Here is a 25950-nt window from a genome sequence, read left to right as displayed (position 1 = left end):
ATCATTTTGCATTAACATTAATTATCCATTCTGGTTAACTATAAGCACTTGCATACTTCACAATTGATATATTATTCACCTCCCAAAATAAGTGCCATTTTGGATTTTCAACTGACCATCACTGACCCAAAATTTACTTCAAACAGTCACATAAGCACATTTTAACGCCCAGAACCCCAACTTACAAAGTCAGTCCACTGGCTCTCTGGCGCAGTTCACAGACACACTGTATCCCATCCAACCCCCACCAACCCTTTCACTGAGAAACTCTCTTCTCCCCTTCTAATGCAGTTAAATGCAAGTTAAGTGCAGTTGGCCAAAGTGTCAATCCTAGCTTCTCATCATCTATTGCCCCCAAAGCACAGTTAAAAGCTTCCGCCAGTTTCTTGCCATCCGCTTGTACTTTTTAGTGCACACATTTCCCCCTGTCATGGACAGGAGTAAAAACATTTGAAAATAATGTTTGAGCGGAACACCACGTTGGCGATTTGGTCCACAGCCTTGGTGTCAGCATGCTTTTCTCATCCACCAGGTTCCCGAAATATCGACTTGTCTGTTCTCGCCATCTGATCCATCTGATCTGATGATTATTATCAGCATTTTTCGTTATTGTTGCAATTTGCAGTATGTGCGATGGTTTTCTTTTTGTAATTCTGAACGTGTTACAGAAAATGGTATGTTTTAAAGGTGCTAAATATGAAAGCTTGCGAAATGTGCGGAGTCGAAAGGTTGAAATGAGTGAAGTAGAGGAGGGGAATGAAGAAGTGGACTTTGTGCCACGACTTGTGTTGAAAGCAGGAGTAAATGTGAAAGTTTTGCAGAAAGTGATATGTTTTAAAAGTGTAAAATATGGAACGCTTCACGAATTTGCGTGTCATCCTTGCGCAGGGGCCATGCTAATCTTCTCTGTATCGTTCCAATTTTAGTATATGTGCTGCCGAAGCGAGCACGAATGCAAAGTTAAGAAGGAGTGTTATATAAAGCGCCGATAATCTCAACACCTTCAGGTCATGGTCTCGTATTATTTCTCATCTTTCGACTTAAAATTCGCCAACAATATCATAGACGAGACGCAGCTCATCTGAAATTAAAAATGTCTCCTTTCATCACTTATCATTTCTTAACAGAAATATTTAAAGCAAAATACACCGAAATGTAAATGAGGGCGGTGGGCGGGGTTTAACCGCGGCAATTCACACTCCCCTTGTCGAGCACTCAGGGGCAGTGCCTGCCTTTCCACACACATCGCTCTTGGCCTGGGCATTTCTCCCCTCCCCCTCAGCGCTGCTACCTCCTTCTGCCATTGGCGCTGTGCCTTCAGCTCTCTGGGGCTGAAGCTGTGCAACACTGTTCGTAAACCTCCACCTTTCTCTTCCATGAAGGCTTCCTTACAATTTACCTCTTTAACCATATTTTTGGCCACCTGTGCTAATATCTCCTTGTTTCAAATCTTGTCTGATTGATTTCCTCTGAAGCAGGACGTTTTACTCTTCTAACGGCGCTATATCAATGCAAGTTGTTGCCTTCTACATTGTCAGGATCATTGAAATTAATGTTACTAATACTCCATATGGTATGTTGCCTCCCTGGTGCCAATGTAAGGGACAACACTCAGAGGGTGCACAACATTCTACAGGAGGGAGGGGAAGATCCAGATGTTGTGGTCAATGTCACAACCAATGACATAGGGAGGAGGAAGGTTGAGGTCATGCAGTCAGAGTTTAAGGAGCATTAAAGCGGCAGGCGACCGGACGCCCGGGGTCACACTTACAAACTGAACGGAGGTGCACGCAAATGGCATGTTGGCCTTCATAGCGAGAGGATATGAGTATAGGAGCAGCGAGGTCTTACTGCAGTTGCACAGTGCCTTGGTGAGGCCGCACATTGAATATTGTGTACAGTTTTGCCTCCTAATCCGAGGAAGGACATTCTTGCTATTGAGGGAGTGCAGCCAAGGTTCACCAGACTGATTCCTGGGATGGCAGGACTGACATATGAAGAAAGACTGGATCGACTAGGCTTATATTCACTGGAATGTAGAAGAATGAGAGGGGATTACAGAGAAACATGTAGAATTCTGATGGGATTGGACAGGTTAGATACAGGAAGAATGTTCCCGATGTTGGGGTTGTCCAGAACCAGGGGTCACATTCTAAGGATAAGGGGTAAGCCATTTAGGACCGAGATGAGGAGAAACGTCTTCACTCAGAGAATTGTGAACCTGTGAAATTCTCCACCACAGAAAGATGTTGAGGCCAGTTCGTTAGATTTATTCAAAAGGGAGTTAAATGTGGCCCTTACGGTTAAAGCGATCAATAGGTATGGAGAGAAAGCAGGAATCGGGTACGGAAGTTGCATGATCAGCCATGATCATATTGAATGATGGTGCCGGCTCGAAGGGTCGAATGGCCGACTCCTGCACCTATTTTCTATGTTTCTATGTTCCGCAAAGCAGTCACCCAATGTGCGTCTGTGTCCCAATGTAGACCAGCGAATACAGTTTACTGAATTGCAACAAGTACAAGTAAATCTCTTGTACATCATTTTGCATTAACATTAATGATCCATTCTGGTTAACTATAAGCACTTGCATACTTCACAATTGATATATTATTCACCTCCCAAAATAAGTGCCATTTTGGATTTTCAACTGACCATCACTGACCCAAAATTTACTTCAAACAGTCACATAAGCACATTTTAACGCCCAGAACCCCAACTTACAAAGTCAGTCCACTGGCTCTCTGGCGCAGTTCACAGACACACTGTATCCCATCCAACCCCCACCAACCCTTTCACTGAGAAACTCTCTTCTCCCCTTCTAATGCAGTTAAATGCAAGTTAAGTGCAGTTGGCCAAAGTGTCAATCCTAGCTTCTCATCATCTATTGCCCCCAAAGCACAGTTAAAAGCTTCCGCCAGTTTCTTGCCATCCGCTTGTACTTTTTAGTGCACACATTTCCCCCTGTCATGGACAGGAGTAAAAACATTTGAAAATAATGTTTGAGCGGAACACCACGTTGGCGATTTGGTCCACAGCCTTGGTGTCAGCATGCTTTTCTCATCCACCAGGTTCCCGAAATATCGACTTGTCTGTTCTCGCCATCTGATCCATCTGATCTGATGATTATTATCAGCATTTTTCGTTATTGTTGCAATTTGCAGTATGTGCGATGGTTTTCTTTTTGTAATTCTGAACGTGTTACAGAAAATGGTATGTTTTAAAGGTGCAAAATATGAAAGCTTGCGAAATGTGCGGAGTCGAAAGGTTGAAATGAGTGAAGTAGAGGAGGGGAATGAAGAAGTGGACTTTGTGCCACGACTTGTGTTGAAAGCAGGAGTAAATGTGAAAGTTTTGCAGAAAGTGATATGTTTTAAAAGTGTAAAATATGGAACGCCTCACGAATTTGCGTGTCATCCTTGCGCAGGGGCCATGCTAATCTTCTCTGTATCGTTCCAATTTTAGTATATGTGCTGCCGAAGCGAGCACGAATGCAAAGTTAAGATGGAGTGTTATATAAAGCGCCGATAATCTCAACACCTTCAGGTCATGGTCTCGTATTATTTCTTATCTTTCGACTTAAAATTCGCCAACAATATCATAGACGAGACGCAGCTCATCTGAAATTAAAAATGTCTCCTTTCATCACTTATCATTTCTTAACAGAAATATTTAAAGCAAAATACACCGAAATGTAAATGAGGGCGGTATGCGGGGTTTAACCGCGGCAATTCACACTCCCCTTGTCGAGCACTCAGGGGCAGTGCCTGCCTTTCCACACACATCGCTCTTGGCCTGGGCACTTCTCCCCTCCCCCTCAGCGCTCCTGCCCCCTTCTCCCCTCCCCCTCAGCGCTCCTGCCCACTTCTCCCCTCCCCCTCAGCGCTGCTACCTCCTTCTGCCATTGGCGCTGTGCCTTCAGCTCTCTGGGGCTGAAGCTGTGCAACACTGTTCGTAAACCTCCACCTTTCTCTTCCATGAAGGCTTCCTTACAATTTACCTCTTTAACCATACTTTTGGCCACCTGTGCTAATATCTCCTTATGTCAAATCTTGTCTGATTGCTTTCCTCTGAAGCAGGACGTTTTACTCTGCTAACGGCGCTATATCAATGCAAGTTGTTGCCTTCTACATTGTCAGGATCATTGAAATTAATGTTACTAATACTCCATATGGTATGCTGCCTCCCTGGTGCCAATGTAAGGGACAACACTCAGAGGGTGCACAACATTCTACAGGAGGGAGGGGAAGATCCAGATGTTGTGGTCAATGTCACAACCAATGACATAGGGAGGAGGAAGGTTGAGGTCATGCAGTCAGAGTTTAAGGAGCATTAAAGCGGCAGGCGACCGGACGCCCGGGGTCACACTTACAAACTGAACGGAGGTGCACGCAAATGGCATGTTGGCCTTCATAGCGAGAGGATATGAGTATAGGAGCAGCGAGGTCTTACTGCAGTTGCACAGTGCCTTGTTGAGGCCGCACATTGAATATTGTGTACAGTTTTGCCTCCTAATCTGAGGAAGGACATTCTTGCTATTGAGGGAGTGCAGCCAAGGTTCACCAGACTGATTCCTGGGATGGCAGGACTGACATATGAAGAAAGACTGGATCGACTAGGCTTATATTCACTGGAATGTAGAAGAATGAGAGGGGATTATAGAGAAACATGTAGAATTCTGATGGGATTGGACAGGTTAGATACAGGAAGAATGTTCCCGATGTTGGGGTTGTCCAGAACCAGGGGTCACATTCTAAGGATAAGGGGTAAGCCATTTAGGACCGAGATGAGGAGAAACGTCTTCACTCAGAGAATTGTGAACCTGTGAAATTCTCCACCACAGAAAGATGTTGAGGCCAGTTCGTTAGATTTATTCAAAAGGGAGTTAAATGTGGCCCTTACGGTTAAAGCGATCAATAGGTATGGAGAGAAAGCAGGAATCGGGTACGGAAGTTGCATGATCAGCCATGATCATATTGAATGATGGTGCCGGCTCGAAGGGTCGAATGGCCGACTCCTGCACCTATTTTCTATGTTTCTATGTTCCGCAAAGCAGTCACCCAATGTGCGTCTGTGTCCCAATGTAGACCAGCGAATACAGTTTACTGAATTGCAACAAGTACAAGTAAATCTCTTGTACATCATTTTGCATTAACATTAATTATCCATTCTGGTTAACTATAAGCACTTGCATACTTCACAATTGATATATTATTCACCTCCCAAAATAAGTGCCATTTTGGATTTTCAACTGACCATCACTGACCCAAAATTTACTTCAAACAGTCACATAAGCACATTTTAACGCCCAGAACCCCAACTTACAAAGTCAGTCCACTGGCTCTCTGGCGCAGTTCACAGACACACTGTATCCCATCCAACCCCCACCAACCCTTTCACTGAGAAACTCTCTTCTCCCCTTCTAATGCAGTTAAATGCAAGTTAAGTGCAGTTGGCCAAAGTGTCAATCCTAGCTTCTCATCATCTATTGCCCACAAAGCACAGTTAAAAGCTTCCGCCAGTTTCTTGCCATCCGCTTGTACTTTTTAGTGCACACATTTCCCCCTGTCATGGACAGGAGTAAAAACATTTGAAAATAATGTTTGAGCGGAACACCACGTTGGCGATTTGGTCCACAGCCTTGGTGTCAGCATGCTTTTCTCATCCACCAGGTTCCCGAAATATCGACTTGTCTGTTCTCGCCATCTGATCCATCTGATCTGATGATTATTATCAGCATTTTTCGTTATTGTTGCAATTTGCAGTATGTGCGATGGTTTTCTTTTTGTAATTCTGAACGTGTTACAGAAAATGGTATGTTTTAAAGGTGCAAAATATGAAAGCTTGCGAAATGTGCGGAGTCGAAAGGTTGAAATGAGTGAAGTAGAGGAGGAGAATGAAGAAGTGGACTTTGTGCCACGACTTGTGTTGAAAGCAGGAGTAAATGTGAAAGTTTTGCAGAAAGTGATATGTTTTAAAAGTGTAAAATATGGAACGCTTCACGAATTTGCGTGTCATCCTTGCGCAGGGGCCATGCTAATCTTCTCTGTATCGTTCCAATTTTAGTATATGTGCTGCCGAAGCGAGCACGAGTGCAAAGTTAAGATGGAGTGTTATATAAAGCGCCGATAATCTCAACACCTTCAGGTCATGGTCTCGTATTATTTCTCATCTTTCGACTTAAAATTCGCCAACAATATCATAGACGAGACGCAGCTCATCTGAAATTAAAAATGTCTCCTTTCATCACTTATCATTTCTTAACAGAAATATTTAAAGCAAAATACACCGAAATGTAAATGAGGGCGGTGGGCGGGGTTTAACCGCGGCAATTCACACTCCCCTTGTCGAGCACTCAGGGGCAGTGCCTGCCTTTCCACACACATCGCTCTTGGCCTGGGCACTTCTCCCCTCCCCCTCAGCGCTGCTACCTCCTTCTGCCATTGGCGCTGTGCCTTCAGCTCTCTGGGGCTGAAGCTGTGCAACACTGTTCGTAAACCTCCACCTTTCTCTTCCATGAAGGCTTCCTTACAATTTACCTCTTTAACCATACTTTTGGCCACCTGTGCTAATATCTCCTTGTTTCAAATCTTGTCTGATTGATTTCCTCTGAAGCAGGACGTTTTACTCTTCTAACGGCGCTATATCAATGCAAGTTGTTGCCTTCTACATTGTCAGGATCATTGAAATTAATGTTACTAATACTCCATATGGTATGTTGCCTCCCTGGTGCCAATGTAAGGGACAACACTCAGAGGGTGCACAACATTCTACAGGAGGGAGGGGAAGATCCAGATGTTGTGGTCAATGTCACAACCAATGACATAGGGAGGAGGAAGGTTGAGGTCATGCAGTCAGAGTTTAAGGAGCATTAAAGCGGCAGGCGACCGGACGCCCGGGGTCACACTTACAAACTGAACGGAGGTGCACGCAAATGGCATGTTGGCCTTCATAGCGAGAGGATATGAGTATAGGAGCAGCGAGGTCTTACTGCAGTTGCACAGTGCCTTGGTGAGGCCGCACATTGAATATTGTGTACAGTTTTGCCTCCTAATCCGAGGAAGGACATTCTTGCTATTGAGGGAGTGCAGCCAAGGTTCACCAGACTGATTCCTGGGATGGCAGGACTGACATATGAAGAAAGACTGGATCGACTAGGCTTATATTCACTGGAATGTAGAAGAATGAGAGGGGATTACAGAGAAACATGTAGAATTCTGATGGGATTGGACAGGTTAGATACAGGAAGAATGTTCCCGATGTTGGGGTTGTCCAGAACCAGGGGTCACATTCTAAGGATAAGGGGTAAGCCATTTAGGACCGAGATGAGGAGAAACGTCTTCACTCAGAGAATTGTGAACCTGTGAAATTCTCTACCACAGAAAGATGTTGAGGCCAGTTCGTTAGATTTATTCAAAAGGGAGTTAAATGTGGCCCTTACGGTTAAAGCGATCAATAGGTATGGAGAGAAAGCAGGAATCGGGTACGGAAGTTGCATGATCAGCCATGATCATATTGAATGATGGTGCCGGCTCGAAGGGTCGAATGGCCGACTCCTGCACCTATTTTCTATGTTTCTATGTTCCGCAAAGCAGTCACCCAATGTGCGTCTGTGTCCCAATGTAGACCAGCGAATACAGTTTACTGAATTGCAACAAGTACAAGTAAATCTCTTGTACATCATTTTGCATTAACATTAATTATCCATTCTGGTTAACTATAAGCACTTGCATACTTCACAATTGATATATTATTCACCTCCCAAAATAAGTGCCATTTTGGATTTTCAACTGACCATCACTGACCCAAAATTTACTTCAAACAGTCACATAAGCACATTTTAACGCCCAGAACCCCAACTTACAAAGTCAGTCCACTGGCTCTCTGGCGCAGTTCACAGACACACTGTATCCCATCCAACCCCCACCAACCCTTTCACTGAGAAACTCTCTTCTCCCCTTCTAATGCAGTTAAATGCAAGTTAAGTGCAGTTGGCCAAAGTGTCAATCCTAGCTTCTCATCATCTATTGCCCCCAAAGCACAGTTAAAAGCTTCCGCCAGTTTCTTGCCATCCGCTTGTACTTTTTAGTGCACACATTTCCCCCTGTCATGGACAGGAGTAAAAACATTTGAAAATAATGTTTGAGCGGAACACCACGTTGGCGATTTGGTCCACAGCCTTGGTGTCAGCATGCTTTTCTCATCCACCAGGTTCCCGAAATATCGACTTGTCTGTTCTCGCCATCTGATCCATCTGATCTGATGATTATTATCAGCATTTTTCGTTATTGTTGCAATTTGCAGTATGTGCGATGGTTTTCTTTTTGTAATTCTGAACGTGTTACAGAAAATGGTATGTTTTAAAGGTGCAAAATATGAAAGCTTGCGAAATGTGCGGAGTCGAAAGGTTGAAATGAGTGAAGTAGAGGAGGAGAATGAAGAAGTGGACTTTGTGCCACGACTTGTGTTGAAAGCAGGAGTAAATGTGAAAGTTTTGCAGAAAGTGATATGTTTTAAAAGTGTAAAATATGGAACGCTTCACGAATTTGCGTGTCATCCTTGCGCAGGGGCCATGCTAATCTTCTCTGTATCGTTCCAATTTTAGTATATGTGCTGCCGAAGCGAGCACGAATGCAAAGTTAAGATGGAGTGTTATATAAAGCGCCGATAATCTCAACACCTTCAGGTCATGGTCTCGTATTATTTCTCATCTTTCGACTTAAAATTCGCCAACAATATCATAGACGAGACGCAGCTCATCTGAAATTAAAAATGTCTCCTTTCATCACTTATCATTTCTTAACAGAAATATTTAAAGCAAAATACACCGAAATGTAAATGAGGGCGGTGGGCGGGGTTTAACCGCGGCAATTCACACTCCCCTTGTCGAGCACTCAGGGGCAGTGCCTGCCTTTCCACACACATCGCTCTTGGCCTGGGCACTTCTCCCCTCCCCCTCAGCGCTGCTACCTCCTTCTGCCATTGGCGCTGTGCCTTCAGCTCTCTGGGGCTGAAGCTGTGCAACACTGTTCGTAAACCTCCACCTTTCTCTTCCATGAAGGCTTCCTTACAATTTACCTCTTTAACCATACTTTTGGCCACCTGTGCTAATATCTCCTTGTTTCAAATCTTGTCTGATTGATTTCCTCTGAAGCAGGACGTTTTACTCTTCTAACGGCGCTATATCAATGCAAGTTGTTGCCTTCTACATTGTCAGGATCATTGAAATTAATGTTACTAATACTCCATATGGTATGTTGCCTCCCTGGTGCCAATGTAAGGGACAACACTCAGAGGGTGCACAACATTCTACAGGAGGGAGGGGAAGATCCAGATGTTGTGGTCAATGTCACAACCAATGACATAGGGAGGAGGAAGGTTGAGGTCATGCAGTCAGAGTTTAAGGAGCATTAAAGCGGCAGGCGACCGGACGCCCGGGGTCACACTTACAAACTGAACGGAGGTGCACGCAAATGGCATGTTGGCCTTCATAGCGAGAGGATATGAGTATAGGAGCAGCGAGGTCTTACTGCAGTTGCACAGTGCCTTGGTGAGGCCGCACATTGAATATTGTGTACAGTTTTGCCTCCTAATCCGAGGAAGGACATTCTTGCTATTGAGGGAGTGCAGCCAAGGTTCACCAGACTGATTCCTGGGATGGCAGGACTGACATATGAAGAAAGACTGGATCGACTAGGCTTATATTCACTGGAATGTAGAAGAATGAGAGGGGATTACAGAGAAACATGTAGAATTCTGATGGGATTGGACAGGTTAGATACAGGAAGAATGTTCCCGATGTTGGGGTTGTCCAGAACCAGGGGTCACATTCTAAGGATAAGGGGTAAGCCATTTAGGACCGAGATGAGGAGAAACGTCTTCACTCAGAGAATTGTGAACCTGTGAAATTCTCTACCACAGAAAGATGTTGAGGCCAGTTCGTTAGATTTATTCAAAAGGGAGTTAAATGTGGCCCTTACGGTTAAAGCGATCAATAGGTATGGAGAGAAAGCAGGAATCGGGTACGGAAGTTGCATGATCAGCCATGATCATATTGAATGATGGTGCCGGCTCGAAGGGTCGAATGGCCGACTCCTGCACCTATTTTCTATGTTTCTATGTTCCGCAAAGCAGTCACCCAATGTGCGTCTGTGTCCCAATGTAGACCAGCGAATACAGTTTACTGAATTGCAACAAGTACAAGTAAATCTCTTGTACATCATTTTGCATTAACATTAATTATCCATTCTGGTTAACTATAAGCACTTGCATACTTCACAATTGATATATTATTCACCTCCCAAAATAAGTGCCATTTTGGATTTTCAACTGACCATCACTGACCCAAAATTTACTTCAAACAGTCACATAAGCACATTTTAACGCCCAGAACCCCAACTTACAAAGTCAGTCCACTGGCTCTCTGGCGCAGTTCACAGACACACTGTATCCCATCCAACCCCCACCAACCCTTTCACTGAGAAACTCTCTTCTCCCCTTCTAATGCAGTTAAATGCAAGTTAAGTGCAGTTGGCCAAAGTGTCAATCCTAGCTTCTCATCATCTATTGCCCCCAAAGCACAGTTAAAAGCTTCCGCCAGTTTCTTGCCATCCGCTTGTACTTTTTAGTGCACACATTTCCCCCTGTCATGGACAGGAGTAAAAACATTTGAAAATAATGTTTGAGCGGAACACCACGTTGGCGATTTGGTCCACAGCCTTGGTGTCAGCATGCTTTTCTCATCCACCAGGTTCCCGAAATATCGACTTGTCTGTTCTCGCCATCTGATCCATCTGATCTGATGATTATTATCAGCATTTTTCGTTATTGTTGCAATTTGCAGTATGTGCGATGGTTTTCTTTTTGTAATTCTGAACGTGTTACAGAAAATGGTATGTTTTAAAGGTGCAAAATATGAAAGCTTGCGAAATGTGCGGAGTCGAAAGGTTGAAATGAGTGAAGTAGAGGAGGAGAATGAAGAAGTGGACTTTGTGCCACGACTTGTGTTGAAAGCAGGAGTAAATGTGAAAGTTTTGCAGAAAGTGATATGTTTTAAAAGTGTAAAATATGGAACGCTTCACGAATTTGCGTGTCATCCTTGCGCAGGGGCCATGCTAATCTTCTCTGTATCGTTCCAATTTTAGTATATGTGCTGCCGAAGCGAGCACGAATGCAAAGTTAAGATGGAGTGTTATATAAAGCGCCGATAATCTCAACACCTTCAGGTCATGGTCTCGTATTATTTCTCATCTTTCGACTTAAAATTCGCCAACAATATCATAGACGAGACGCAGCTCATCTGAAATTAAAAATGTCTCCTTTCATCACTTATCATTTCTTAACAGAAATATTTAAAGCAAAATACACCGAAATGTAAATGAGGGCGGTGGGCGGGGTTTAACCGCGGCAATTCACACTCCCCTTGTCGAGCACTCAGGGGCAGTGCCTGCCTTTCCACACACATCGCTCTTGGCCTGGGCACTTCTCCCCTCCCCCTCAGCGCTGCTACCTCCTTCTGCCATTGGCGCTGTGCCTTCAGCTCTCTGGGGCTGAAGCTGTGCAACACTGTTCGTAAACCTCCACCTTTCTCTTCCATGAAGGCTTCCTTACAATTTACCTCTTTAACCATACTTTTGGCCACCTGTGCTAATATCTCCTTGTTTCAAATCTTGTCTGATTGATTTCCTCTGAAGCAGGACGTTTTACTCTTCTAACGGCGCTATATCAATGCAAGTTGTTGCCTTCTACATTGTCAGGATCATTGAAATTAATGTTACTAATACTCCATATGGTATGTTGCCTCCCTGGTGCCAATGTAAGGGACAACACTCAGAGGGTGCACAACATTCTACAGGAGGGAGGGGAAGATCCAGATGTTGTGGTCAATGTCACAACCAATGACATAGGGAGGAGGAAGGTTGAGGTCATGCAGTCAGAGTTTAAGGAGCATTAAAGCGGCAGGCGACCGGACGCCCGGGGTCACACTTACAAACTGAACGGAGGTGCACGCAAATGGCATGTTGGCCTTCATAGCGAGAGGATATGAGTATAGGAGCAGCGAGGTCTTACTGCAGTTGCACAGTGCCTTGGTGAGGCCGCACATTGAATATTGTGTACAGTTTTGCCTCCTAATCTGAGGAAGGACATTCTTGCTATTGAGGGAGTGCAGCCAAGGTTCACCAGACTGATTCCTGGGATGGCAGGACTGACATATGAAGAAAGACTGGATCGACTAGGCTTATATTCACTGGAATGTAGAAGAATGAGAGGGGATTACAGAGAAACATGTAGAATTCTGATGGGATTGGACAGGTTAGATACAGGAAGAATGTTCCCGATGTTGGGGTTGTCCAGAACCAGGGGTCACATTCTAAGGATAAGGGGTAAGCCATTTAGGACCGAGATGAGGAGAAACGTCTTCACTCAGAGAATTGTGAACCTGTGAAATTCTCTACCACAGAAAGATGTTGAGGCCAGTTCGTTAGATTTATTCAAAAGGGAGTTAAATGTGGCTCTTACGGTTAAAGCGATCAATAGGTATGGAGAGAACGCAGGAATCGGGTACGGAAGTTGCATGATCAGCCATGATCATATTGAATGATGGTGCCGGCTCGAAGGGTCGAATGGCCGACTCCTGCACCTATTTTCTATGTTTCTATGTTCCGCAAAGCAGTCACCCAATGTGCGTCTGTGTCCCAATGTAGACCAGCGAATACAGTTTACTGAATTGCAACAAGTACAAGTAAATCTCTTGTACATCATTTTGCATTAACATTAATTATCCATTCTGGTTAACTATAAGCACTTGCATACTTCACAATTGATATATTATTCACCTCCCAAAATAAGTGCCATTTTGGATTTTCAACTGACCATCACTGACCCAAAATTTACTTCAAACAGTCACATAAGCACATTTTAACGCCCAGAACCCCAACTTACAAAGTCAGTCCACTGGCTCTCTGGCGCAGTTCACAGACACACTGTATCCCATCCAACCCCCACCAACCCTTTCACTGAGAAACTCTCTTCTCCCCTTCTAATGCAGTTAAATGCAAGTTAAGTGCAGTTGGCCAAAGTGTCAATCCTAGCTTCTCATCATCTATTGCCCACAAAGCACAGTTAAAAGCTTCCGCCAGTTTCTTGCCATCCGCTTGTACTTTTTAGTGCACACATTTCCCCCTGTCATGGACAGGAGTAAAAACATTTGAAAATAATGTTTGAGCGGAACACCACGTTGGCGATTTGGTCCACAGCCTTGGTGTCAGCATGCTTTTCTCATCCACCAGGTTCCCGAAATATCGACTTGTCTGTTCTCGCCATCTGATCCATCTGATCTGATGATTATTATCAGCATTTTTCGTTATTGTTGCAATTTGCAGTATGTGCGATGGTTTTCTTTTTGTAATTCTGAACGTGTTACAGAAAATGGTATGTTTTAAAGGTGCAAAATATGAAAGCTTGCGAAATGTGCGGAGTCGAAAGGTTGAAATGAGTGAAGTAGAGGAGGAGAATGAAGAAGTGGACTTTGTGCCACGACTTGTGTTGAAAGCAGGAGTAAATGTGAAAGTTTTGCAGAAAGTGATATGTTTTAAAAGTGTAAAATATGGAACGCTTCACGAATTTGCGTGTCATCCTTGCGCAGGGGCCATGCTAATCTTCTCTGTATCGTTCCAATTTTAGTATATGTGCTGCCGAAGCGAGCACGAATGCAAAGTTAAGATGGAGTGTTATATAAAGCGCCGATAATCTCAACGCCTTCAGGTCATGGTCTCGTATTATTTCTCATATTTCGACTTAAAATTCGCCAACAATATCATAGACGAGACGCAGCTCATCTGAAATTAAAAATGTCTCCTATCATCACTTATCATTTCTTAACAGAAATATTTAAAGCAAAATACACCGAAATGTAAATGAGGGCGGTGGGCGGGGTTTAACCGCGGCAATTCACACTCCCCTTGTCGAGCACTCAGGGGCAGTGCCTGCCTTTCCACACACATCGCTCTTGGCCTGGGCACTTCTCCCCTCCCCCTCAGCGCTCCTGCCCCCTTCTCCCCTCCCCCTCAGCGCTGCTACCTCCTTCTGCCATTGGCGCTGTGCCTTCAGCTCTCTGGGGCTGAAGCTGTGCAACACTGTTCGTAAACCTCCACCTTTCTCTTCCATGAAGGCTTCCTTACAATTTACCTCTTTAACCATACTTTTGGCCACCTGTGCTAATATCTCCTTATTTCAAATCTTGTCTGATTGATTTCCTCTGAAGCAGGACGTTTTACTCTGCTAACGGCGCTATATCAATGCAAGTTGTTGCCTTCTACATTGTCAGGATCATTGAAATTAATGTTACTAATACTCCATATGGTATGTTGCCTCCCTGGTGCCAATGTAAGGGACAACACTCAGAGGGTGCACAACATTCTACAGGAGGGAGGGGAAGATCCAGATGTTGTGGTCAATGTCACAACCAATGACATAGGGAGGAGGAAGGTTGAGGTCATGCAGTCAGAGTTTAAGGAGCATTAAAGCGGCAGGCGACCGGACGCCCGGGGTCACACTTACAAACTGAACGGAGGTGCACGCAAATGGCATGTTGGCCTTCATAGCGAGAGGATATGAGTATAGGAGCAGCGAGGTCTTACTGCAGTTGCACAGTGCCTTGGTGAGGCCGCACATTGAATATTGTGTACAGTTTTGCCTCCTAATCTGAGGAAGGACATTCTTGCTATTGAGGGAGTGCAGCCAAGGTTCACCAGACTGATTCCTGGGATGGCAGGACTGACATATGAAGAAAGACTGGATCGACTAGGCTTATATTCACTGGAATGTAGAAGAATGAGAGGGGATTACAGAGAAACATGTAGAATTCTGATGGGATTGGACAGGTTAGATACAGGAAGAATGTTCCCGATGTTGGGGTTGTCCAGAACCAGGGGTCACATTCTAAGGATAAGGGGTAAGCCATTTAGGACCGAGATGAGGAGAAACGTCTTCACTCAGAGAATTGTGAACCTGTGAAATTCTCTACCACAGAAAGATGTTGAGGCCAGTTCGTTAGATTTATTCAAAAGGGAGTTAAATGTGGCTCTTACGGTTAAAGCGATCAATAGGTATGGAGAGAACGCAGGAATCGGGTACGGAAGTTGCATGATCAGCCATGATCATATTGAATGATGGTGCCGGCTCGAAGGGTCGAATGGCCGACTCCTGCACCTATTTTCTATGTTTCTATGTTCCGCAAAGCAGTCACCCAATGTGCGTCTGTGTCCCAATGTAGACCAGCGAATACAGTTTACTGAATTGCAACAAGTACAAGTAAATCTCTTGTACATCATTTTGCATTAACATTAATTATCCATTCTGGTTAACTATAAGCACTTGCATACTTCACAATTGATATATTATTCACCTCCCAAAATAAGTGCCATTTTGGATTTTCAACTGACCATCACTGACCCAAAATTTACTTCAAACAGTCACATAAGCACATTTTAACGCCCAGAATCCCAACTTACAAAGTCAGTCCACTGGCTCTCTGGCGCAGTTCACAGACACACTGTATCCCATCCAACCCCCACCAACCCTTTCACTGAGAAACTCTCTTCTCCCCTTCTAATGCAGTTAAATGCAAGTTAAGTGCAGTTGGCCAAAGTGTCAATCCTAGCTTCTCATCATCTATTGCCCACAAAGCACAGTTAAAAGCTTCCGCCAGTTTCTTGCCATCCGCTTGTACTTTTTAGTGCACACATTTCCCCCTGTCATGGACAGGAGTAAAAACATTTGAAAATAATGTTTGAGCGGAACACCACGTTGGCGATTTGGTCCACAGCCTTGGTGTCAGCATGCTTTTCTCATCCACCAGGTTCCCGAAATATCGACTTGTCTGTTCTCGCCATCTGATCCATCTGATCTGATGATTATTATCAGCATTTTTCGTTATTGTTGCAATTTGCAGTATGTGCGATGGTTTTCTTTTTGTAATTCTGAACGTGTTACAGAAAATGGTATGTTTTAAAGGTGCAAAATATGAAAGCTTGCGAAATGTGCGGAGTCGAAAGGTTGAAATGAGTGAAGTAGAGGAGGAGAATGAAGAAGTGGACTTTGTGCCACGACTTGTGTTGAAAGCAGGAGTAAATGTGAAAGTTTTGCAGAAAGTGATATGTTTTAAAAGTGTAAAATATGGAACGCTTCACGAATTTGCGTGTCATCCTTGCGCAGGGGCCATGCTAATCTTCTCTGTATCGTTCCAATTTTAGTATATGTGCTGCCGAAGCGAGCACGAATGCAAAGTTAAGATGGAGTGTTATATAAAGCGCCGATAATCTCAACGCCTTCAGGTCATGGTCTCGTATTATTTCTCATATTTCGACTTAAAATTCGCCAACAATATCATAGACGAGACGCAGCTCATCTGAAATTAAAAATGTCTCCTATCATCACTTATCATTTCTTAACAGAAATATTTAAAGCAAAATACACCGAAATGTAAATGAGGGCGGTGGGCGGGGTTTAACCGCGGCAATTCACACTCCCCTTGTCGAGCACTCAGGGGCAGTGCCTGCCTTTCCACACACATCGCTCTTGGCCTGGGCACTTCTCCCCTCCCCCTCAGCGCTCCTGCCCCCTTCTCCCGTCCCCCTCAGCGCTGCTACCTCCTTCTGCCATTGGCGCTGTGCCTTCAGCTCTCTGGGGCTGAAGCTGTGCAACACTGTTCGTAAACCTCCACCTTTCTCTTCCATGAAGGCTTCCTTACAATTTACCTCTTTAACCATACTTTTGGCCACCTGTGCTAATATCTCCTTATTTCAAATCTTGTCTGATTGATTTTCTCTGAAGCAGGACGTTTTACTCTGCTAACGGCGCTATATCAATGCAAGTTGTTGCCTTCTACATTGTCAGGATCATTGAAATTAATGTTACTAATACTCCATATGGTATGTTGCCTCCCTGGTGCCAATGTAAGGGACAACACTCAGAGGGTGCACAACATTCTACAGGAGGGAGGGGAAGATCCAGATGTTGTGGTCAATGTCACAACCAATGACATAGGGAGGAGGAAGGTTGAGGTCATGCAGTCAGAGTTTAAGGAGCATTAAAGCGGCAGGCGACCGGACGCCCGGGGTCACACTTACAAACTGAACGGAGGTGCACGCAAATGGCATGTTGGCCTTCATAGCGAGAGGATATGAGTATAGGAGCAGCGAGGTCTTACTGCAGTTGCACAGTGCCTTGGTGAGGCCGCACATTGAATATTGTGTACAGTTTTGCCTCCTAATCTGAGGAAGGACATTCTTGCTATTGAGGGAGTGCAGCCAAGGTTCACCAGACTGATTCCTGGGATGGCAGGACTGACATATGAAGAAAGACTGGATCGACTAGGCTTATATTCACTGGAATGTAGAAGAATGAGAGGGGATTACAGAGAAACATGTAGAATTCTGATGGGATTGGACAGGTTAGATACAGGAAGAATGTTCCCGATGTTGGGGTTGTCCAGAACCAGGGGTCACATTCTAAGGATAAGGGGTAAGCCATTTAGGACCGAGATGAGGAGAAATGTCTTCACTCAGAGAATTGTGAACCTGTGAAATTCTCTACCACAGAAAGATGTTGAGGCCAGTTCGTTAGATTTATTCAAAAGGGAGTTAAATTTGTCCTTACGGTTAAAGCGATCAATAGGTATGGAGAGAAAGCAGGAATCGGGTACGGAAGTTGCATGATCAGCCATGATCATATTGAATGATGGTGCCGGCTCGAAGGGTCGAATGGCCGACTCCTGCACCTATTTTCTATGTTTCTATGTTCCGCAAAGCAGTCACCCAATGTGCGTCTGTGTCCCAATGTAGACCAGCGAATACAGTTTACTGAATTGCAACAAGTACAAGTAAATCTCTTGTACATCATTTTGCATTAACATTAATGATCCATTCTGGTTAACTATAAGCACTTGCATACTTCACAATTGATATATTATTCACCTCCCAAAATAAGTGCCATTTTGGATTTTCAACTGACCATCACTGACCCAAAATTTACTTCAAACAGTCACATAAGCACATTTTAACGCCCAGAACCCCAACTTACAAAGTCAGTCCACTGGCTCTCTGGCGCAGTTCACAGACACACTGTATCCCATCCAACCCCCACCAACTCTTTCACTGAGAAACTCTCTTCTCCCCTTCTAATGCAGTTAAATGCAAGTTAAGTGCAGTTGGCCAAAGTGTCAATCCTAGCTTCTCATCATCTATTGCCCCCAAAGCACAGTTAAAAGCTTCCGCCAGTTTCTTGCCATCCGCTTGTACTTTTTAGTGCACACATTTCCCCCTGTCATGGACAGGAGTAAAAACATTTGAAAATAATGTTTGAGCGGAACACCACGTTGGCGATTTGGTCCACAGCCTTGGTGTCAGCATGCTTTTCTCATCCACCAGGTTCCCGAAATATCGACTTGTCTGTTCTCGCCATCTGATCCATCTGATCTGATGATTATTATCAGCATTTTTCGTTATTGTTGCAATTTGCAGTATGTGCGATGGTTTTCTTTTTGTAATTCTGAACGTGTTACAGAAAATGGTATGTTTTAAAGGTGCAAAATATGAAAGCTTGCGAAATGTGCGGAGTCGAAAGGTTGAAATGAGTGAAGTAGAGGAGGAGAATGAAGAAGTGGACTTTGTGCCACGACTTGTGTTGAAAGCAGGAGTAAATGTGAAAGTTTTGCAGAAAGTGATATGTTTTAAAAGTGTAAAATATGGAACGCTTCACGAATTTGCGTGTCATCCTTGCGCAGGGGCCATGCTAATCTTCTCTGTATCGTTCCAATTTTAGTATATGTGCTGCCGAAGCGAGCACGAGTGCAAAGTTAAGATGGAGTGTTATATAAAGCGCCGATAATCTCAACACCTTCAGGTCATGGTCTCGTATTATTTCTCATCTTTCGACTTAAAATTCGCCAACAATATCATAGACGAGACGCAGCTCATCTGAAATTAAAAATGTCTCCTTTCATCACTTATCATTTCTTAACAGAAATATTTAAAGCAAAATACACCGAAATGTAAATGAGGGCGGTGGGCGGGGTTTAACCGCGGCAATTCACACTCCCCTTGTCGAGCACTCAGGGGCAGTGCCTGCCTTTCCACACACATCGCTCTTGGCCTGGGCACTTCTCCCCTCCCCCTCAGCGCTCCTGCCCCCTTCTCCCGTCCCCCTCAGCGCTGCTACCTCCTTCTGCCATTGGCGCTGTGCCTTCAGCTCTCTGGGGCTGAAGCTGTGCAACACTGTTCGTAAACCTCCACCTTTCTCTTCCATGAAGGCTTCCTTACAATTTACCTCTTTAACCATACTTTTGGCCACCTGTGCTAATATCTCCTTATTTCAAATCTTGTCTGATTGATTTCCTCTGAAGCAGGACGTTTTACTCTGCTAACGGCGCTATATCAATGCAAGTTGTTGCCTTCTACATTGTCAGGATCATTGAAATTAATGTTACTAATACTCCATATGGTATGTTGCCTCCCTGGTGCCAATGTAAGGGACAACACTCAGAGGGTGCACAACATTCTACAGGAGGGAGGGGAAGATCCAGATGTTGTGGTCAATGTCACAACCAATGACATAGGGAGGAGGAAGGTTGAGGTCATGCAGTCAGAGTTTAAGGAGCATTAAAGCGGCAGGCGACCGGACGCCCGGGGTCACACTTACAAACTGAACGGAGGTGCACGCAAATGGCATGTTGGCCTTCATAGCGAGAGGATATGAGTATAGGAGCAGCGAGGTCTTACTGCAGTTGCACAGTGCCTTGGTGAGGCCGCACATTGAATATTGTGTACAGTTTTGCCTCCTAATCTGAGGAAGGACATTCTTGCTATTGAGGGAGTGCAGCCAAGGTTCACCAGACTGATTCCTGGGATGGCAGGACTGACATATGAAGAAAGACTGGATCGACTAGGCTTATATTCACTGGAATGTAGAAGAATGAGAGGGGATTACAGAGAAACATGTAGAATTCTGATGGGATTGGACAGGTTAGATACAGGAAGAATGTTCCCGATGTTGGGGTTGTCCAGAACCAGGGGTCACATTCTAAGGATAAGGGGTAAGCCATTTAGGACCGAGATGAGGAGAAATGTCTTCACTCAGAGAATTGTGAACCTGTGAAATTCTCTACCACAGAAAGATGTTGAGGCCAGTTCGTTAGATTTATTCAAAAGGGAGTTAAATTTGTCCTTACGGTTAAAGCGATCAATAGGTATGGAGAGAAAGCAGGAATCGGGTACGGAAGTTGCATGATCAGCCATGATCATATTGAATGATGGTGCCGGCTCGAAGGGTCGAATGGCCGACTCCTGCACCTATTTTCTATGTTTCTATGTTCCGCAAAGCAGTCACCCAATGTGCGTCTGTGTCCCAATGTAGACCAGCGAATACAGTTTACTGAATTGCAACAAGTACAAGTAAATCTCTTGTACATCATTTTGCATTAACATTAATGATCCATTCTGGTTAACTATAAGCACTTGCATACTTCACAATTGATATATTATTCACCTCCCAAAATAAGTGCCATTTTGGATTTTCAACTGACCATCACTGACCCAAAATTTACTTCAAACAGTCACATAAGCACATTTTAACGCCCAGAACCCCAACTTACAAAGTCAGTCCACTGGCTCTCTGGCGCAGTTCACAGACACACTGTATCCCATCCAACCCCCACCAACTCTTTCACTGAGAAACTCTCTTCTCCCCTTCTAATGCAGTTAAATGCAAGTTAAGTGCAGTTGGCCAAAGTGTCAATCCTAGCTTCTCATCATCTATTGCCCCCAAAGCACAGTTAAAAGCTTCCGCCAGTTTCTTGCCATCCGCTTGTACTTTTTAGTGCACACATTTCCCCCTGTCATGGACAGGAGTAAAAACATTTGAAAATAATGTTTGAGCGGAACACCACGTTGGCGATTTGGTCCACAGCCTTGGTGTCAGCATGCTTTTCTCATCCACCAGGTTCCCGAAATATCGACTTGTCTGTTCTCGCCATCTGATCCATCTGATCTGATGATTATTATCAGCATTTTTCGTTATTGTTGCAATTTGCAGTATGTGCGATGGTTTTCTTTTTGTAATTCTGAACGTGTTACAGAAAATGGTATGTTTTAAAGGTGCAAAATATGAAAGCTTGCGAAATGTGCGGAGTCGAAAGGTTGAAATGAGTGAAGTAGAGGAGGAGAATGAAGAAGTGGACTTTGTGCCACGACTTGTGTTGAAAGCAGGAGTAAATGTGAAAGTTTTGCAGAAAGTGATATGTTTTAAAAGTGTAAAATATGGAACGCTTCACGAATTTGCGTGTCATCCTTGCGCAGGGGCCATGCTAATCTTCTCTGTATCGTTCCAATTTTAGTATATGTGCTGCCGAAGCGAGCACGAGTGCAAAGTTAAGATGGAGTGTTATATAAAGCGCCGATAATCTCAACACCTTCAGGTCATGGTCTCGTATTATTTCTCATCTTTCGACTTAAAATTCGCCAACAATATCATAGACGAGACGCAGCTCATCTGAAATTAAAAATGTCTCCTTTCATCACTTATCATTTCTTAACAGAAATATTTAAAGCAAAATACACCGAAATGTAAATGAGGGCGGTGGGCGGGGTTTAACCGCGGCAATTCACACTCCCCTTGTCGAGCACTCAGGGGCAGTGCCTGCCTTTCCACACACATCGCTCTTGGCCTGGGCACTTCTCCCCTCCCCCTCAGCGCTCCTGCCCCCTTCTCCCGTCCCCCTCAGCGCTGCTACCTCCTTCTGCCATTGGCGCTGTGCCTTCAGCTCTCTGGGGCTGAAGCTGTGCAACACTGTTCGTAAACCTCCACCTTTCTCTTCCATGAAGGCTTCCTTACAATTTACCTCTTTAACCATACTTTTGGCCACCTGTGCTAATATCTCCTTATTTCAAATCTTGTCTGATTGATTTCCTCTGAAGCAGGACGTTTTACTCTGCTAACGGCGCTATATCAATGCAAGTTGTTGCCTTCTACATTGTCAGGATCATTGAAATTAATGTTACTAATACTCCATATGGTATGTTGCCTCCCTGGTGCCAATGTAAGGGACAACACTCAGAGGGTGCACAACATTCTACAGGAGGGAGGGGAAGATCCAGATGTTGTGGTCAATGTCACAACCAATGACATAGGGAGGAGGAAGGTTGAGGTCATGCAGTCAGAGTTTAAGGAGCATTAAAGCGGCAGGCGACCGGACGCCCGGGGTCACACTTACAAACTGAACGGAGGTGCACGCAAATGGCATGTTGGCCTTCATAGCGAGAGGATATGAGTATAGGAGCAGCGAGGTCTTACTGCAGTTGCACAGTGCCTTGGTGAGGCCGCACATTGAATATTGTGTACAGTTTTGCCTCCTAATCTGAGGAAGGACATTCTTGCTATTGAGGGAGTGCAGCCAAGGTTCACCAGACTGATTCCTGGGATGGCAGGACTGACATATGAAGAAAGACTGGATCGACTAGGCTTATATTCACTGGAATGTAGAAGAATGAGAGGGGATTACAGAGAAACATGTAGAATTCTGATGGGATTGGACAGGTTAGATACAGGAAGAATGTTCCCGATGTTGGGGTTGTCCAGAACCAGGGGTCACATTCTAAGGATAAGGGGTAAGCCATTTAGGACCGAGATGAGGAGAAATGTCTTCACTCAGAGAATTGTGAACCTGTGAAATTCTCTACCACAGAAAGATGTTGAGGCCAGTTCGTTAGATTTATTCAAAAGGGAGTTAAATTTGTCCTTACGGTTAAAGCGATCAATAGGTATGGAGAGAAAGCAGGAATCGGGTACGGAAGTTGCATGATCAGCCATGATCATATTGAATGATGGTGCCGGCTCGAAGGGTCGAATGGCCGACTCCTGCACCTATTTTCTATGTTTCTATGTTCCGCAAAGCAGTCACCCAATGTGCGTCTGTGTCCCAATGTAGACCAGCGAATACAGTTTACTGAATTGCAACAAGTACAAGTAAATCTCTTGTACATCATTTTGCATTAACATTAATGATCCATTCTGGTTAACTATAAGCACTTGCATACTTCACAATTGATATATTATTCACCTCCCAAAATAAGTGCCATTTTGGATTTTCAACTGACCATCACTGACCCAAAATTTACTTCAAACAGTCACATAAGCACATTTTAACGCCCAGAACCCCAACTTACAAAGTCAGTCCACTGGCTCTCTGGCGCAGTTCACAGACACACTGTATCCCATCCAACCCCCACCAACTCTTTCACTGAGAAACTCTCTTCTCCCCTTCTAATGCAGTTAAATGCAAGTTAAGTGCAGTTGGCCAAAGTGTCAATCCTAGCTTCTCATCATCTATTGCCCCCAAAGCACAGTTAAAAGCTTCCGCCAGTTTCTTGCCATCCGCTTGTACTTTTTAGTGCACACATTTCCCCCTGTCATGGACAGGAGTAAAAACATTTGAAAATAATGTTTGAGCGGAACACCACGTTGGCGATTTGGTCCACAGCCTTGGTGTCAGCATGCTTTTCTCATCCACCAGGTTCCCGAAATATCGACTTGTCTGTTCTCGCCATCTGATCCATCTGATCTGATGATTATTATCAGCATTTTTCGTTATTGTTGCAATTTGCAGTATGTGCGATGGTTTTCTTTTTGTAATTCTGAACGTGTTACAGAAAATGGTATGTTTTAAAGGTGCAAAATATGAAAGCTTGCGAAATGTGCGGAGTCGAAAGGTTGAAATGAGTGAAGTAGAGGAGGAGAATGAAGAAGTGGACTTTGTGCCACGACTTGTGTTGAAAGCAGGAGTAAATGTGAAAGTTTTGCAGAAAGTGATATGTTTTAAAAGTGTAAAATATGGAACGCTTCACGAATTTGCGTGTCATCCTTGCGCAGGGGCCATGCTAATCTTCTCTGTATCGTTCCAATTTTAGTATATGTGCTGCCGAAGCGAGCACGAATGCAAAGTTAAGATGGAGTGTTATATAAAGCGCCGATAATCTCAACACCTTCAGGTCATGGTCTCGTATTATTTCTCATCTTTCGACTTAAAATTCGCCAACAATATCATAGACGAGACGCAGCTCATCTGAAATTAAAAATGTCTCCTTTCATCACTTATCATTTCTTAACAGAAATATTTAAAGCAAAATACACCGAAATGTAAATGAGGGCGGTGGGCGGGGTTTAACCGCGGCAATTCACACTCCCCTTGTCGAGCACTCAGGGGCAGTGCCTGCCTTTCCACACACATCTCTTGGCCTGGGCACTTCTCCCCTCCCCCTCAGCGCTCCTGCCCCCTTCTCTCAAAAGGGAGTTAGATGAAGTCCTTACTACTCGGGGGATCAAGGGTTATGGCGAGAAGGCAGGAAGAGGGTACTGAAGTTTCATGTTCAGCCATGAACTCATTGAATGGCGGTGCAGGCTAGAAGGGCTGAATGGCCTGCTCCTGCACCTATTTTCTATGTTTCTATGTTTCCCCTCCCCCTCAGCGCACCTGCCCACTTCTCCCCTCCCCCTCAGCACTCCTGCCCACTTCTCCCCTCCCCCTCAGCGCTGCTACCTCCTTCTGCCATTGGCGCTGTGCCTTCAGCTCTCTGGGGCTGAAGCTGTGCAACACTATTGGTAAACCTCCACCTTTCTCTTCCATTAAGGTCTCCTTACAATTTACCTCTTTAATCATACTTTTGGCCACCTGTGCTAATATCTCCTTATGTCAAATCTTGTCTGATTGCTTTCCTCTGAAGCAGGACGTTTTGTTCTGCTAACGGCGCTATATCAAAGCAAGTTGTTGTCTTCCACATTGTCAGGATCATTGAAATTAATGTTACTAATACTCCATATGGTATGTTGCCTCCCTGGTGCCAATGTAAGGGACAACACTCAGAGGGTGCACAACATTCTACAGGAGGGAGGGGAAGATCCAGATGTTGTGGTCAATGTCACAACCAATGACATAGGGAGGAGGAAGGTTGAGGTCATGCAGTCAGAGTTTGAGGAGCATTAAAGCGGCAGGCGACCGGACGCCCGGGGTCACACTTACGAACTGAACGGAGGTGCACGCAAATGGCATGTTGGCCTTCATAGCAAGAGGATATGAGTATAGGAGCAGCGAGGTCTTACTGCAGTTGCACAGTGCCTTGTTGAGGCCGCACATTGAATATTGTGTACAGTTTTGCCTCCTAATCTGAGGAAGGACATTCTTGCTATTGAGGGAGTGCAGCCAAGGTTCACCAGACTGATTCCTGGGATGGCAGGACTGACATATGAAGAAAGACTGGATCTACTAGACTTATATTCACTGGAATGTAGAAGAATGAGAGGGGATTACAGAGAAACATGTAGAATTCTGATGGGATTGGACAGGTTAGATACAGGAAGAATGTTCCCGATGTTGGGGTTGTCCAGAACCAGGGGTCACACTCTAAGGATAAGGGGTAAGCCATTTAGGACCGAGATGAGGAGAAACGTCTTCACTCAGAGAATTGTGAACCTGTGAAATTCTCTACCACAGAAAGATATTGAGGCCAGTTCGTTAGATTTATTCAAAAGGGAGTTAAATGTGGCCCTTACGGTTAAAGCGATCAATAGGTATGGAGAGAAAGCAGGAATCGGGTACGGAAGTTGCATGATCAGCTATGATCATATTGAATGATGGTGCCGGCTCGAAGGGCCGAATGGCCGACTCCTGCACCTATTTTCTATGTTTCTATGTTCCGCAAAGCAGTCACCCAATGTGCATCTGTGTCCCAATGTAGACCAGCGAATACAGTTTACTGAATTGCAACAAGTACAAGTAAATCTCTTGTACATCATTTTGCATTAACATTAACTATCCATTCTGGTTAACTGTAAGGACTTGCATACTTCACAATTGATATAGAAACATAGAAACATAGAAACATAGAAAATAGATGCAGGATT

General features: G+C 44.4%; 10 non-coding genes across 10 annotated transcripts; all 10 read right to left on the bottom strand.

The window, feature by feature from the left end:
- Positions 1 to 843: 843 nt before the first annotated feature.
- Positions 844 to 950, bottom strand: LOC139270073 (U6 spliceosomal RNA). Its single transcript, XR_011594422.1, has one exon. It is a non-coding gene; the product is annotated as a U6 spliceosomal RNA (small nuclear RNA).
- Positions 951 to 3382: 2432 nt separating this feature from the next.
- LOC139270048 (U6 spliceosomal RNA) lies at positions 3383 to 3489 on the bottom strand. The gene has a single exon (XR_011594398.1). It is a non-coding gene; the product is annotated as a U6 spliceosomal RNA (small nuclear RNA).
- Positions 3490 to 5983: 2494 nt separating this feature from the next.
- LOC139270053 (U6 spliceosomal RNA) lies at positions 5984 to 6090 on the bottom strand. The gene has a single exon (XR_011594402.1). It is a non-coding gene; the product is annotated as a U6 spliceosomal RNA (small nuclear RNA).
- A 2432-nt stretch (positions 6091 to 8522) lies between these two features.
- Positions 8523 to 8629, bottom strand: LOC139270072 (U6 spliceosomal RNA). The gene has a single exon (XR_011594421.1). It is a non-coding gene; the product is annotated as a U6 spliceosomal RNA (small nuclear RNA).
- A 2432-nt stretch (positions 8630 to 11061) lies between these two features.
- On the bottom strand, positions 11062 to 11168 carry LOC139270071 (U6 spliceosomal RNA). Its single transcript, XR_011594420.1, has one exon. It is a non-coding gene; the product is annotated as a U6 spliceosomal RNA (small nuclear RNA).
- A 2432-nt stretch (positions 11169 to 13600) lies between these two features.
- LOC139270069 (U6 spliceosomal RNA) lies at positions 13601 to 13707 on the bottom strand. The gene has a single exon (XR_011594418.1). It is a non-coding gene; the product is annotated as a U6 spliceosomal RNA (small nuclear RNA).
- Positions 13708 to 16170: 2463 nt separating this feature from the next.
- Positions 16171 to 16277, bottom strand: LOC139270068 (U6 spliceosomal RNA). The gene has a single exon (XR_011594417.1). It is a non-coding gene; the product is annotated as a U6 spliceosomal RNA (small nuclear RNA).
- A 2462-nt stretch (positions 16278 to 18739) lies between these two features.
- On the bottom strand, positions 18740 to 18846 carry LOC139270051 (U6 spliceosomal RNA). Its single transcript, XR_011594401.1, has one exon. It is a non-coding gene; the product is annotated as a U6 spliceosomal RNA (small nuclear RNA).
- Positions 18847 to 21308: 2462 nt separating this feature from the next.
- On the bottom strand, positions 21309 to 21415 carry LOC139270050 (U6 spliceosomal RNA). Its single transcript, XR_011594400.1, has one exon. It is a non-coding gene; the product is annotated as a U6 spliceosomal RNA (small nuclear RNA).
- A 2462-nt stretch (positions 21416 to 23877) lies between these two features.
- LOC139270067 (U6 spliceosomal RNA) lies at positions 23878 to 23984 on the bottom strand. Its single transcript, XR_011594416.1, has one exon. It is a non-coding gene; the product is annotated as a U6 spliceosomal RNA (small nuclear RNA).
- Between the last annotated feature and the right edge of the window lie 1966 nt (positions 23985 to 25950).

The sequence above is a fragment of the Pristiophorus japonicus genome, chromosome 8 (assembly GCF_044704955.1).
Source record: "Pristiophorus japonicus isolate sPriJap1 chromosome 8, sPriJap1.hap1, whole genome shotgun sequence".
Lineage (NCBI taxonomy): Eukaryota > Metazoa > Chordata > Chondrichthyes > Pristiophoridae > Pristiophorus > Pristiophorus japonicus.
The sequence above is the reverse complement of the archived record's forward strand: the minus strand, read 5'-3'. Positions and strand labels throughout refer to the sequence as shown.